The following is a 12,460-nucleotide window of genomic DNA, read 5'->3' on the forward strand; positions in this document are numbered from 1 at the left end:
GGGAGAACACTTATACCTTGAAATTTAGTGAGAGATCATCTAATAATGCTACCGCCGAACTAAGCAAAATAAGATGCATAAAGGATAAACATCACATGCAATCAATATCAGTGGTATGATATGGCCATCATCATCTTGTGCCTTTGATCTCCATCTCCAAAGCACCGTCATGATCACCATCGTCACCGGCTTGACACCTTGATATCCATCGAAGCATCGTTGTCGTCCCGCCAACTATTGCTTCTACGACTATCGCTACCACTTAGTAATAAAGTAAAGCAATTACATGGCGATTGCATTTCATACAATAAAGTGCTACCTCTTGAGCACTGCGTTGGTTTTTCCCGAAGAGGAAGGGATGATGCAGCAAAGTAGCGTACGTATTTCCCTCAGTTTTTGAGAACCAAGGTATCAATCCAGTAGGAGGCTACGCGCGAGTCCCGCATACCTGCACAAAACAAAATAAATCCTCGCAACCAACGCAAATAGGGGTTGTCAATCCCTATAAGGCAACTTACGAGAGTGAGATCTGATAGATATGATAAGATAATATTTTTGGTATTTTTATGATAAAAGATGCAAAGTAAAATAAAGGCAAAGTAAATAGAAAAGGAAATAACTAAGTAGTAGGAGATCAATATGACAAAGATAGACCCGGGGGCCATAGGTTTCACTAGTGGCTTCTCTCAAGAGCATAAATATTCTATGGTGGGTGAACAAATTACTGTTGAGCAATTGACAGAATTGAGCATAGTTATGAGAATATCTAGGTATGATCATGTATATAGGCATCACGTCCGAGACAAGTAGACTGACTCCTGCCTGCATCTACTACTATTACTCCACTCATCGACCGCTATCTAGCATGCATCTAGAGTATCTCTACTCCTATAAAAATCTGAGTTGGTGGTGATGGTGTGTCTGCCATTCACCATTTTCGTCCGTCACATCTGAATCCGACGCATGAGAGACAATCCCACCCCACATTGGCAAAAACACCCTTCTTCTTTACATCCCGCTGCATCTATCTCCACCACATCCCACCAGAGGAAGATCCTTCCAGAAAAGAGGTGAAACAATGGAACCGAGTTGGTCGTTGGTGGCCGCTGCCTCTGATCCGCCGACGGCGCCGGCTGCACCGGAGGCCTCGCCTGACTCTCCGCTGCAACAGCCCCACCACTCACTACCACCTCCACCTCCTCTTCCCCTCCTCCTCGTCGTCTCTTCTTCCGCCTACCCCATCTCCTTCTACGCCGATGTCGGCAACTACGCCGCATGCGTCGTCCATCCCCCAAGTTCGCGACGCCTCTTCCGTCTCCTTCTCTGATGCAACAGCGCCTTCGCCACAGCCTCGCCTACCCCATCTCCTCTGGGGCGACGTTGGCAAGTATGCCCCCGGCGTCGTCCGCCCCCAATTCTGCAACGCCTCTCATGCAGTGGCCTAGCCGCCCACAACCACCACCTCTTCCTCCCTCCTGATGCGCTTCGCGTCCATCCAATTCGAGTACGAGCTACTCCCCGAGGGCCTCTACCCCACCTGCAATTGGAACACCACACACGAGCTCCACACCCGTGTCCTCCTTCAGTGCAATCCGTCTAGGAGATGCTGATCCGGTGTGATGGTTGCCATGGAGGTAATATGCGTTGCAATTGCTTCCCATTCCTAATTCTAATTTCAGTTTTTGCATCACCCAAAGTTCAAATCCACGTGCCCATCTCAAACCATATAGAAACGACTATGCAACCCAATATAAAGTGGGCAGGGATATGGGACTCACGTTTGCTGAAACTAGACCCCAAGAAGGCACGCAATATTCAGAAAGAATGAAGTGTGAGGAGGTATGATTCATTACCATTCGCTGCTTCGTGAATGACAAAGGTATGGCTATGGACGAATAGTAAAATCTTCTCTATTTCTCGTCAACCCTTGCTTCATCTTTGTTACCCAATCTTTACTTGTGCAATTTCATATATGTAATGGAACTGTCTTCAATTGTATCCATAAGCGATGTCCACTATGACATTGTTTGGTTCCAATTTATTATCCAGAATCTTCTTGTGGAATAAATTTTGAGTATTGGAAATGTTTGTGTATACCTTCCTGAACCGGTATTTTGATACGGCGAATCTAATATAAATAGTCGACAAAGAAGTTCTCAACATGTAGTCCAAGGTGTGAATCAAGTACAATTTGGTGGCTGTAAATATTCAATCTATCTAACTAGGGCGAGTCATCTGAAATTGCTTCCTGAAGTTTGCGCAAAGGACTTTCAGAAAAATATAACTTAGATACTTGTTTTAGTGCTCGTGATATTTAAAAAAATCATATGCTTGTTTTGATTATTTTTTGGCAGTTCTTTTTATTACATTCTCTGTTCAAAACTTTTGGATGACACCTATACAAGGCCTCTTTTTCATCGATGCTTGCTAGCTCCACATCTAAATTTTTAGGTCACATCCCAACATTTGTTTCCTTGTTGTGTGTTCTCGGCATCTTTTTTTTCCAGAAACCCGGTTGTTGGTAAAGTTATAAGAGGTCCAGTACTAATTCTTTGTATGTGTATGTACATGTGCACTCGCCCCTTCTATATACGCATGATTTCAAAGCATGTTTTACTGTACATTTTCTTTCTTTGCTTGGTAGAAAATGTGTTGCAAGTATTGTTTCCTGTTCTTTTGCTTTGTTTAAATATACTACAGACCCTCTACTGGCTCATTTTTCCCCTTTGTCTGAATATAACCCAGATAGTTATGTAGGCAGTAGTGATTATCTGATGTTCTTTTAGGTGAATAGATAGGCAAAATATAATGATAAATGGCACATATTTACATACCTTAGGCATCTATGAGGCCATGGAATAATTTGTCAAGCATGGTATTCCCTTTGCTCAAAACATATGTGCCATTTATCATTATATTTTGCCCATGGTGGAATGTTGCATTGTATAATGCTCTCATCCATGGAGAGATTACATATGCACAACATGGGTGGCATATCAGGGTATGGCTAACAGGTTAAGCCCAGGGCTGAAGGATGAAGTCAATAGTTGTCGCAAGTTTCCACGTGCGTGTGGACGGATTCTATCTGATGCATGTTATATGTCCCCTCAATATAGGATAGAGCAAGCAATGTGAAAGGTGAGTAGTGAGAACAAGAATTCTTTCTACAAGGCAAAAATGGAGAAGAACATGTTTGGCTTAGTAGGCAAAAATGGCTTTACCATTTGTTTGGTTGTGTTTGAGATGTACCTATCGACAATGTAACATCACTTCAGTCAATGTCTTGTATATTTTTTTGTTTTCTGTAGCAAGGTACATATCCTTATTATCTCTCGGTATATTTTCTTTTTATTGTCCATGGCAATACGGGTTTCTGACTATGAAATAAATTCACTTAATCTTGTGTGATCTGTAGCGTAGCACGGGCATCTTACTAGTTAAGTTAAAAACAGAGTAACGCCTTAAGCAAGATGACATGATGTAGAGGTATAGACTCATGCAATATGAAGAAAACTCCATCTTGTTATCCTCGATGGCAACAATACAATATGTGTCTTGCTGCCCTTACTGTCACCGGGAAAGGACACCGCAATATTGAACCCAAAGCTAAGCACTTCTCCCATTGCAAGAAAGATCAATCTAGTAGGCCAAACCAAACTAATAATTCGAAGAGACTTGCAAAGATAACCAATCATACATAAAAGAATTCAGAGAAGATTCAAATATTATTCATAGAAAGACTTGATCTTAAACCCACAATTCATCGGTCTCAACAAACACACCGCAAAAAGAAGATTACATTGAATAGATCTCCACAAGAGAGGGGAGAACATTGTATTGAGATCCAAAAAGAGAGAAGAAGCCATCTAGCTACTAACTATGGACCCGTAGGTCTGAGGTGAACTACTCACACTTCATCGGAGGGGCTATGGTGTTGATGTAGAAGCCCTCCGTGATCGATGCCCCCTCCAGCGGAGCTCCGGAACAGGCCCCAAGATGGGATCTCATGGATACAGAAAGTTACGGCGGTGGAATTAGGGTTTTGGCTCCTGTTCTGATCGTTTGGGGGTATGTGGATATATATAGGAGGAAGGAGTACGTCGGTGGAGCAACAGGGGGCCCACGAGGGTGGAGGGCGCGCCCCCCTACCTCGTGGCCTCCTATTTTATTTCTTGACGTATGGTCCAAGTCTCTCTGGTCTTATTCGTTGAGAAAATCACGTTACCGAAGGTTTCATTCCGTTTGGACTCCGTTTGATATTCCTTTTCTTCAAAACCCAAAAAGAGGCAAAAAAGGCAATTCTGGGCTCGGCCTCCGGTTAATAGGTTAGTCCCAAAAATAATATAAAAGTGGATAATAAAGCCCAATAATGTCCAAAATAGTAGATAATATAGCATGGAGCAATCAAAAATTATAGATACGTTGGAGACGTATTAAGCATCCCAAGCTTAATTCCTGCTCGTCCTTGAGTAGGTAAATGATAAAAACAGAATTTTTGATGTGGAGTGCTACTTGGCATAATTTTAATGTAATTCTTCTTAATTGTCGTATGAATATTTAGATCTGAAAGATTCAAGACAAGAGTTCATATTGACATAAAAATAATAATACTTCAAGCATACTTACTAAGCAATTATGTCTTCTCAAAATAACATGACCAAAGAAAGTTCATCCCTACAAAATCATATAGTTTAGTCATGTTTCATCTTCGTCACACAAGAATGCTCTCATCATGCACAACCCTGATGACAAGCCAAGCAATTGTTTCATACTTTAGTAATCTCAAACCTATAAACTTCCACACAATATATGAGTGCGAGCCATGGACATAGCACTATGGGTGGAATAGAATATAATGAGGGAGGTTATGTGGAGAAGACAAAAAAGGAGAAAGTCTCACATCAACGAGGCTAATCAATGGGCTGTGGAGATGCCCACCGATTGATGTTAATGCAAGGAGTAGGGATTGCCATGCAACGGATGCACTAGAGCTATAAATGTGTGAAAGCTCAACAAAAGAAACTAGTGGGTGTGCATCCAACTTGCTTGCTCACGAAGACCTAGGGCACTTGAGGAGGCCCATTGTGGGAATATAAAAGCCAAGTTCTATAATGAAAAATTCCCACTAGTATATGAAAGTGCCAAGACAAGAGACTCTCTAACATGAAGATTAAGGTGCTATTTTGAAGCACAAGTGTGGCAAAGGATAGTAACATTGTCCCTTCTCTCTTTTTCTCTCATTTTTTGGGCCTTCTCTTTTTTATGGCCTTTCTCTTTTTTTATTCCTCACTTGGGACAATGCTCTAGAAAATGATGATCATCACACTTCTATTTATTTACCACTCAATGATTACAACTCGATACTAGAACAAAAGATGACTCTATATGAATGCCTCCGGCGGTGTACCGGGATATGCAGTGGACCAAGAGTGACATGTATGAAAGAATTATGAACGGTGGCCTTGCCACAAATACTATGTCAACTACATGATCATGCTAAGCAATATGACAATGATGAATGTGTCATGATGAACGGAATGATGGAAAGTTGCATGGCAATATATCTCGGAATGGCTATGGAAATGCCGTAATAGGTAGGTATGGTGGTTGTTTTGAGGAAGATATAAGGAGGTTTATGTGTGAAAGAGCGTATCATATCACGGGGTTTGGGATGCACCGGCGAAGTTTGCGCCAACTCTCAATGTGAGAAACGGCAATGCACAGTACCGAAGAGGCTAGCAAGGATGGAAGGGTGAGAATGCATATAATCCATGGACTCAACATTAGTCATAAAGAACTCACATACTTATTGCAAAAATCTACAAGTCATCAAAAACCTCGGTACTACGTGCATGCTCCTAGGGTGATAGATTGGTAGGAAAAGACCATCGCTCGTCCCCGACCGCCACTCATAAGGAAGACAATCAAATAACACCTCATGTTTCAAATTTGTTGCATAACGTTTACCATACGTGCATGCTACAGGACTTGCAAACTTCAACACAAGTATTTCTCAATTTCACAAATACTCAACTAGCACGACTTTGATATTATTACCTCCATATCTCAAAACAATCATCAAGCATCAAACTTCTCTTAGTATTCAAAACACTCTTATGAAAATTTTACTAACTTTGAATACCTAGCATGTTAGGATTTTAAGCAAATTACCATGCTATTAAGACTCTCAAAATAATCTAAGTGAAGCACGAGAGATCAATGGTTTCTATAAAACAAATCCACCACCATGCTCTAAAAGATATAAGTGAAGTACTAGAGCAAAATTATATAACTCAAAAGGTATAAGCGAAGCACATAGAGTATTCTATCAAATTCCAAATCATGTATGGCTCTCTAAAAAGGTGTGTATAGAAAGGATGATTGTGGTAAACTAAAAAGAAAAGACTCAAATAATACAAGACGCTCCAAGCAAAACACATATCATGTGGCGAATAAAAATATAGCTTCAAGTAAAGTTACCGATAGAAGTAGACGAAAGAGGGGATGCCTTCCGGGGCATCCCCAAGCTTTGGCTTTTAGGTGTACTTAGATTATCTTGGGGGTGCCATGGGCATCCCCAAGCTTAGGTTCTTGCCACTCCTTGTTCCATAATCCATCAAATCTTTACCCAAAACTTGAAAACTTCACAACACAAAACTTAAAGTAGAAAATCTTCGTGAGCTCCGTTAGCGAAACAAAATAAAAGACCACTTCAAGGTACTGTAATGAACTCATTATTTATTTATATTGGTGTTATACCTACTGTATTCCAAATTCTCTATGGTTTATAAACTATTTTACTAGACATAGATTCATCAAAATAAGCAAACAACACACGAAAAACAGAATCTGTCAAAAACAGAACAGTCTATAGTAATCTGTAGCTAGCGCAAGATCTGGAACCCCAAAAATTCTAAAATAAATTTCTGGACGTGAGGAATTTATCTGCTAATTATCTGCAAAAATAATTAACTAAATAGAACTCCCAAATAAAAATGACAGCAGTTCTCGTGAGCGCTAAAGTTTCTGTTTTTTACAACAAGTTCAACAAGACTTTCCCCAAGTCTTCCCAACGGTTCTACTTGGTAAAAACACTAATTAAACACAAAAAACACAATCAAAATAGAGGCTAGATAAATTGTTTATTACTAAACAGGATCAAAAAGCAAGGAATAAAAATAAAATTGGGTTGCCTCCCAACAAGCGCTATCATTTAACGCCCCTAGTTAGGCATAACAAGCAAGAATAGATCTAGGTATTTCCATCTTTGGTAGGCAATCCATAAGTGGATCTCATAATAGATTCATAAGATAAATTTAATTTTTTTCTAGGAAAGTGTTCCATGCCTTTCCTTAATGGAAATTTGAATCTAATATTATCTTCCTTCATATCAATAATTGCACCAATCGTTCTATGGAAAGGTCTACCAAGAATTATAGGACATGAAGGATTGTAATCTATGTCAAGAACATTAAAATCTACGGGCACATAATTACTATTTGCAACAATAAGAACATCATTAGTTCTTCCCATAGGTTTCTTAATAGTGGAATCCGCAAGGTGCAAGTTTAGAGAGTAGTCATCAAAATCATGGAAACCTAACAAATCACACAAAGTCTTTGGAATCGTGCAAACACTAGCACCCAAATCACATAAGGCATAGCATTCATGATCTTTAATTTTAATTTTAATAGTTGGTTCCCACTCATCATAAAGTTTTCTAGGGATAGAAACTTCCAATTCAAGTTTTTCTTCATAAGATTGCATCAAGGCATCAACGATATGTTTAGTAAATGCTTTATTTTGACTATAAGCGTGAGGTGATTTAGCACAGATTTCCACAAGGAAATACAATCAATCAAAGAGGAATTTTCATAGTTAAATTCCTCTAAATCCATAATAGTGGGTTTAGCAACATCTAGGGTTTTAATTTCTTCAATCCCACTTTTGTCAATTTTAGCATCAAGATCAACAAATTCCGAATTCTTGGAACACCTTCTAGGTAAAGGTGGATCATATTCAGTCCCACCATTATCAAGATTCATATTGAAAAACAAAGATTTAATAGGGGACACATCAATAACTTTTAGATCTTCATCTTTATTTTCATAGGAACTAGAAGAACACGCTCTCATAAAGGCATCTTTCTTAGCACGCATCCTAGCGGTTCTTTCTTTGCACTCATCAATGGAAATTCTCATGGCTTTGAGAGACTCATTGATATCGTGCTTAGGTGGAATAGATCTAAGTTTCAAAGAATCAACATCAAGAGCAATTCTATCAACGTTCCTAGCCAAATCATCAATCTTAAGCAATTTTTCTTCAATCATAGCATTAAAATTCTTTTGCGAAGTAATAAATTCTTTAATATTAGATTCAAAATCAGAGGGAATCTTATTATAATTTCCATAAGAATTTTTGTAGGAATTACCATAATTATTAGAGGGATTACTAGGATAAGGCCTAGGATTGAAATTTCCTCTATAGCCGTTGTTTCCAAAATTGTTCCTACCAACAAAATTCACATCCATATATTCATTATTATTCTCAATCAAAGTAGACAAGGGCATATCATTAGGATCAGAAGAAACACTCTTATTAGCAAATAATTTCATAAGTTCATCCATCTTTCCACTCAAAACATTAATTTCTTCTATTGCATGCACCTTTTTATTAGTAGATCTTTCAGTATGCCATTGAGAATAATTAACCTTAATATTATCTAGGAGTTTAGTAGCTTCTCCTGAAGTGATTTCCATAAAAGTGCCTCCCGCGGCCGAATCTAAAAGATTTCTAGAAGCAAAATTCAATCCGGCATAAAATTTTTGAACAATCATCCACAAATTTAAACCATGAGTAGGGCAATTACGTATCATTAATTTCATTAACTCCCAAGCTTGTGCAACATGTTCATGATCAAGTTGCTTAAAATTCATAATATCGTTTCTAAGAGAGATGATCTTAGCAGGAGGAAAATACTTAGAGATAAAAGCATCTTTGCACTTGTTCCATGAATCAATACTATTTTTAGGCAAAGACGAAAACCAAGCTTTAGCACGATCTCTAAGAGAAAAAGGAAATAGCTTCAATTTAACAATATCATTATCCACATATTTCTTCTTTTGCATGTCACACAAATTAATGAAGCTATTCAGATGACTAGCGACATCTTCACTAGGAAGGCCGGAGAACGGATCTTTCATGACAAGATTCAGCAAAGCAGTATTAATTTCACAAGATTTAGCATCGGTAAGAGGAGCAATCGGAGTGCTAATAAAATCATTGTTGTTGGTATTGGTGAAGTCACACAATTTAATATTATCTTGAGCCATCATGACAAGCAAGCAAACTAACACACAAGCAAACAAAAAGCAAGTGGACAAAAAGAGGCAAATAGAGAAAGAGAGTGAGGATAGAGAGAGGGCGAATAAAATGGCAAGGGTGAAGTGGGGGAGAGGAAAACGAGAGGCAAATGGAAAATAATGTAATGCCGGAGATAAGGGTATGTGATGGGTACTTGGTATGTTGAGTTTTGCGTAGACCTCCCCGGCAACGGCGCCAAGAATCCTTCTTGCTACCTCTTGAGCACTGCATTGGTTTTCCCCGAAGAGGAAGGGATGATGCAGCAAAGTAGCGTAAGTATTTCCCTCAGTTTTTGAGAACCAAGGTATCAATCCAGTAGGAGGCTATGCGTGAGTCCCTCATACCTGCACAAAACAAATAAATCCTCGCAACCAACGCAAATAGGGGTTGTCAATCCCTATAAGGCCACTTACGAGAGTGAGATCTGATTGATATGATAAGATAATATTTTTGGTATTTTTATGATAAAAGATGCAAAGTAAAATAAAGGAAAAGGAAATAGCAAAGGAAATAACTAAGTAGTAGGAGATCAATATGATAAAGATAGACCCGGGGGCCATAGGTTTCACTAGTGGCTTCTCTCAAGAGCATATTCTACGGTGGGTGAACAAATTATTGTTGACCAATTGACAGAATTGAGCATAGTTATGAGAATATCTAGGTATGATCATGTATATAGGCATCACGTCCGAGACAAGTAGACCGACTCCTGCCTGCATCTACTACTATTACTCCACTCATCGACCGCTATCCAGCATGCATCTAGAGTATTAAGTTAAAAACAGAGTAACGCCTTAAGCAAGATGACATGATGTAGAGGTATAGACTCATGCAATATGAAGAAAACTCCATCTTGTTATCCTCGATGGCAACAATACAATATGTGTCTTGCTGCCCTTACTGTCACCGGGAAAGGACACCGCAAGATTGAACCCAAAGCTACGCACTTCTACGATTTGCAAGAAAGATCAATCTAGTAGGCCAAACCAAATTAATAATTCGAAGAGACTTGCAAAGATAACCAATCATACATAAAAGAATTCAGAGAAGATTCAAATATTATTCATAGAAAGACTTGATCTTAAACCCACAATTCATCAGTCTCAACAAACACACCGCAAAAAGAAGATTACATTGAATAGATCTCCACAAGAGAGGGGAGAACATTGTATTGAGATCCAAAAAGAGAGAAGAAGCCATCTAGCTACTAACTATGGACCCGTAGGTCTGAGGTGAACTACTCACACTTCATTGGAGGGGCTATGGTGTTGATGTAGAAGCCCTCCATGATCGATGCCCCCTCCAGCGGAGCTCCGGAACAGGCCCCAAGATGGGATCTCATGGATACAGAAAGTTACGGCGGTGGAATTAGGGTTTTGGCTCCTGTTCTGATCGTTTGGGGGTACATGGATATATATAGGAGGAAGGAGTACGTCGGTGGAGCAACAGGGGGGCCACGAGGGTGGAGGGCGCGCTTGGTGGGAGTGGGGGCGCCCCCCTACCTCGTGGCCTCCTGTTTTATTTTTTGATGTAGGCTCCAAGTCTCTCTAGTCTTATTCGTTGAGAAAATCACGTTCCCGATGGTTTCATTCCGTTTGGACTCCGTTTGATATTCCTTTTCTTCGAAACCCTAAAACAGGCAAAAAACAACAATTCTGGGCTGGGCCTCCGGTTAATAGGTTAGTCCCAAAAATAATATTAAAGTGGATAATAAAGCCCAATAATGTCCAAAACAGTAGATAATATAGCATGGAGCAATCAAAAATTATAGATACGTTGGAGACGTATCATAAAGCAACAACCATATGTCTCCTGCTAGTTGCCAATAACTCTGTTACAAAAGATGATCATCTCATACAATAAAATTTAGCATCATGTCTTAACCATATCACATCACAACATGCCCTGCAAAAACAAGTTAGACGTCCTCTACTTTATTGTTGCAAGTTTTACGTGGCTGCTACGGGCTGAGCAAGAACCATTCTTACCTACGCATCAAAAACCACAACGTATAGTGATTGCTTTTTGATCTTCAGAAAGAACCTTGTTCATTGAATCCGATTCAAATAAAGTTGGAGAAACAGACACCCACTAGCCACCTATGTGTGAAGCATGTCGGTAGAACGAGTCTCGCGTAAGCGTACGCGTAATGTCGGTCTGAGCTGCTTCATCAAACAATACCGCTGAATCAAGAACCAACTAGTGATGGCAAGCAATATGTATATACCCATGCCCACAACTCCTTTGTGTTCTAGTCGTGCATATAACATCTACGCATAGACCTGGCTCGGATGTCACTGTTGGGGAATGTAGTAATTTCAAAATTTTCCTATGCACACGCAAGATCTATCTAGGTGATGCATAGCAACGAGAGGGGAGAGTGTTGCCAATGTACCCTCATAGACCATAAGCGGAAGCGTTACGTCAACGCGGTTGATGTAGTCGTACGTCTTCATGACCTGACCGATCCTAGTACCAAAGATACGGCACCTCCGCGATCTGCACACGTTCAGCTCGGTGACGTCCCACGAACTCTAGATCTAGCTGGGGTTGAGGGAGAGTTGCGTCAGCATGATGGCGTGGTGACGGTGATGATGAACTGTGCAGATCGCGACGATATGATAGAGGTGGAAATCTGTGGATGGGGGCACCGCACACGGCTGAGATCAACTTTGATTTGTTCTAGGGTGCCCCCTCCCCATGTATATGAAGGAGGGAGGGGGAGGCCGGCCGGCCCTCTAGGCGCGCAAAGGGGGAGGAGTCCTCCTCCTAGTAGGAGTAGGACTCCCCCTTTCCTAGTCCCCTAGGAAAAGAAGGAAGAGGGAGAAGGAGAAAGGAAAGGGGGGCCGGCCCCACCCACCCAATTCAGATTGGGCTTGGGGGGCATGCCCTCCACCTGGCTTCCTCCTCTTCTCTCCCACTAAGGCCCAATAAGGCCCATTGACTCCCTGGGTGGTTCCGGTAACCCCCCGGTACTCCAGTAAATGCCCAAACTCATCCGGAACCCTTCCGATGTCCAAACATAGCCTTCCAATATATAGGGTTTCCAAGCCAAACTGGTCAAAGTCGATTCTAGAAATGCTTTAGTTATATATAG

At 40.4% G+C, this 12,460-nt stretch overlaps 1 long non-coding RNA gene across 1 annotated transcript; it reads left to right on the top strand.

Annotated features, from left to right (window-relative positions):
• Nucleotides 1-1,036: 1,036 nt before the first annotated feature.
• LOC125525014 lies at nt 1,037-3,364 on the top strand. Its single transcript, XR_007291105.1, has 2 exons — nt 1,037-1,634; nt 1,731-3,364. It is a non-coding gene; the product is annotated as an uncharacterized LOC125525014 (long non-coding RNA).
• Nucleotides 3,365-12,460: the final 9,096 nt, after the last annotated feature.

Source organism: Triticum urartu, chromosome 7 (assembly GCF_003073215.2).
Source record: "Triticum urartu cultivar G1812 chromosome 7, Tu2.1, whole genome shotgun sequence".
Taxonomy (NCBI): domain Eukaryota; kingdom Viridiplantae; phylum Streptophyta; class Magnoliopsida; order Poales; family Poaceae; genus Triticum; species Triticum urartu.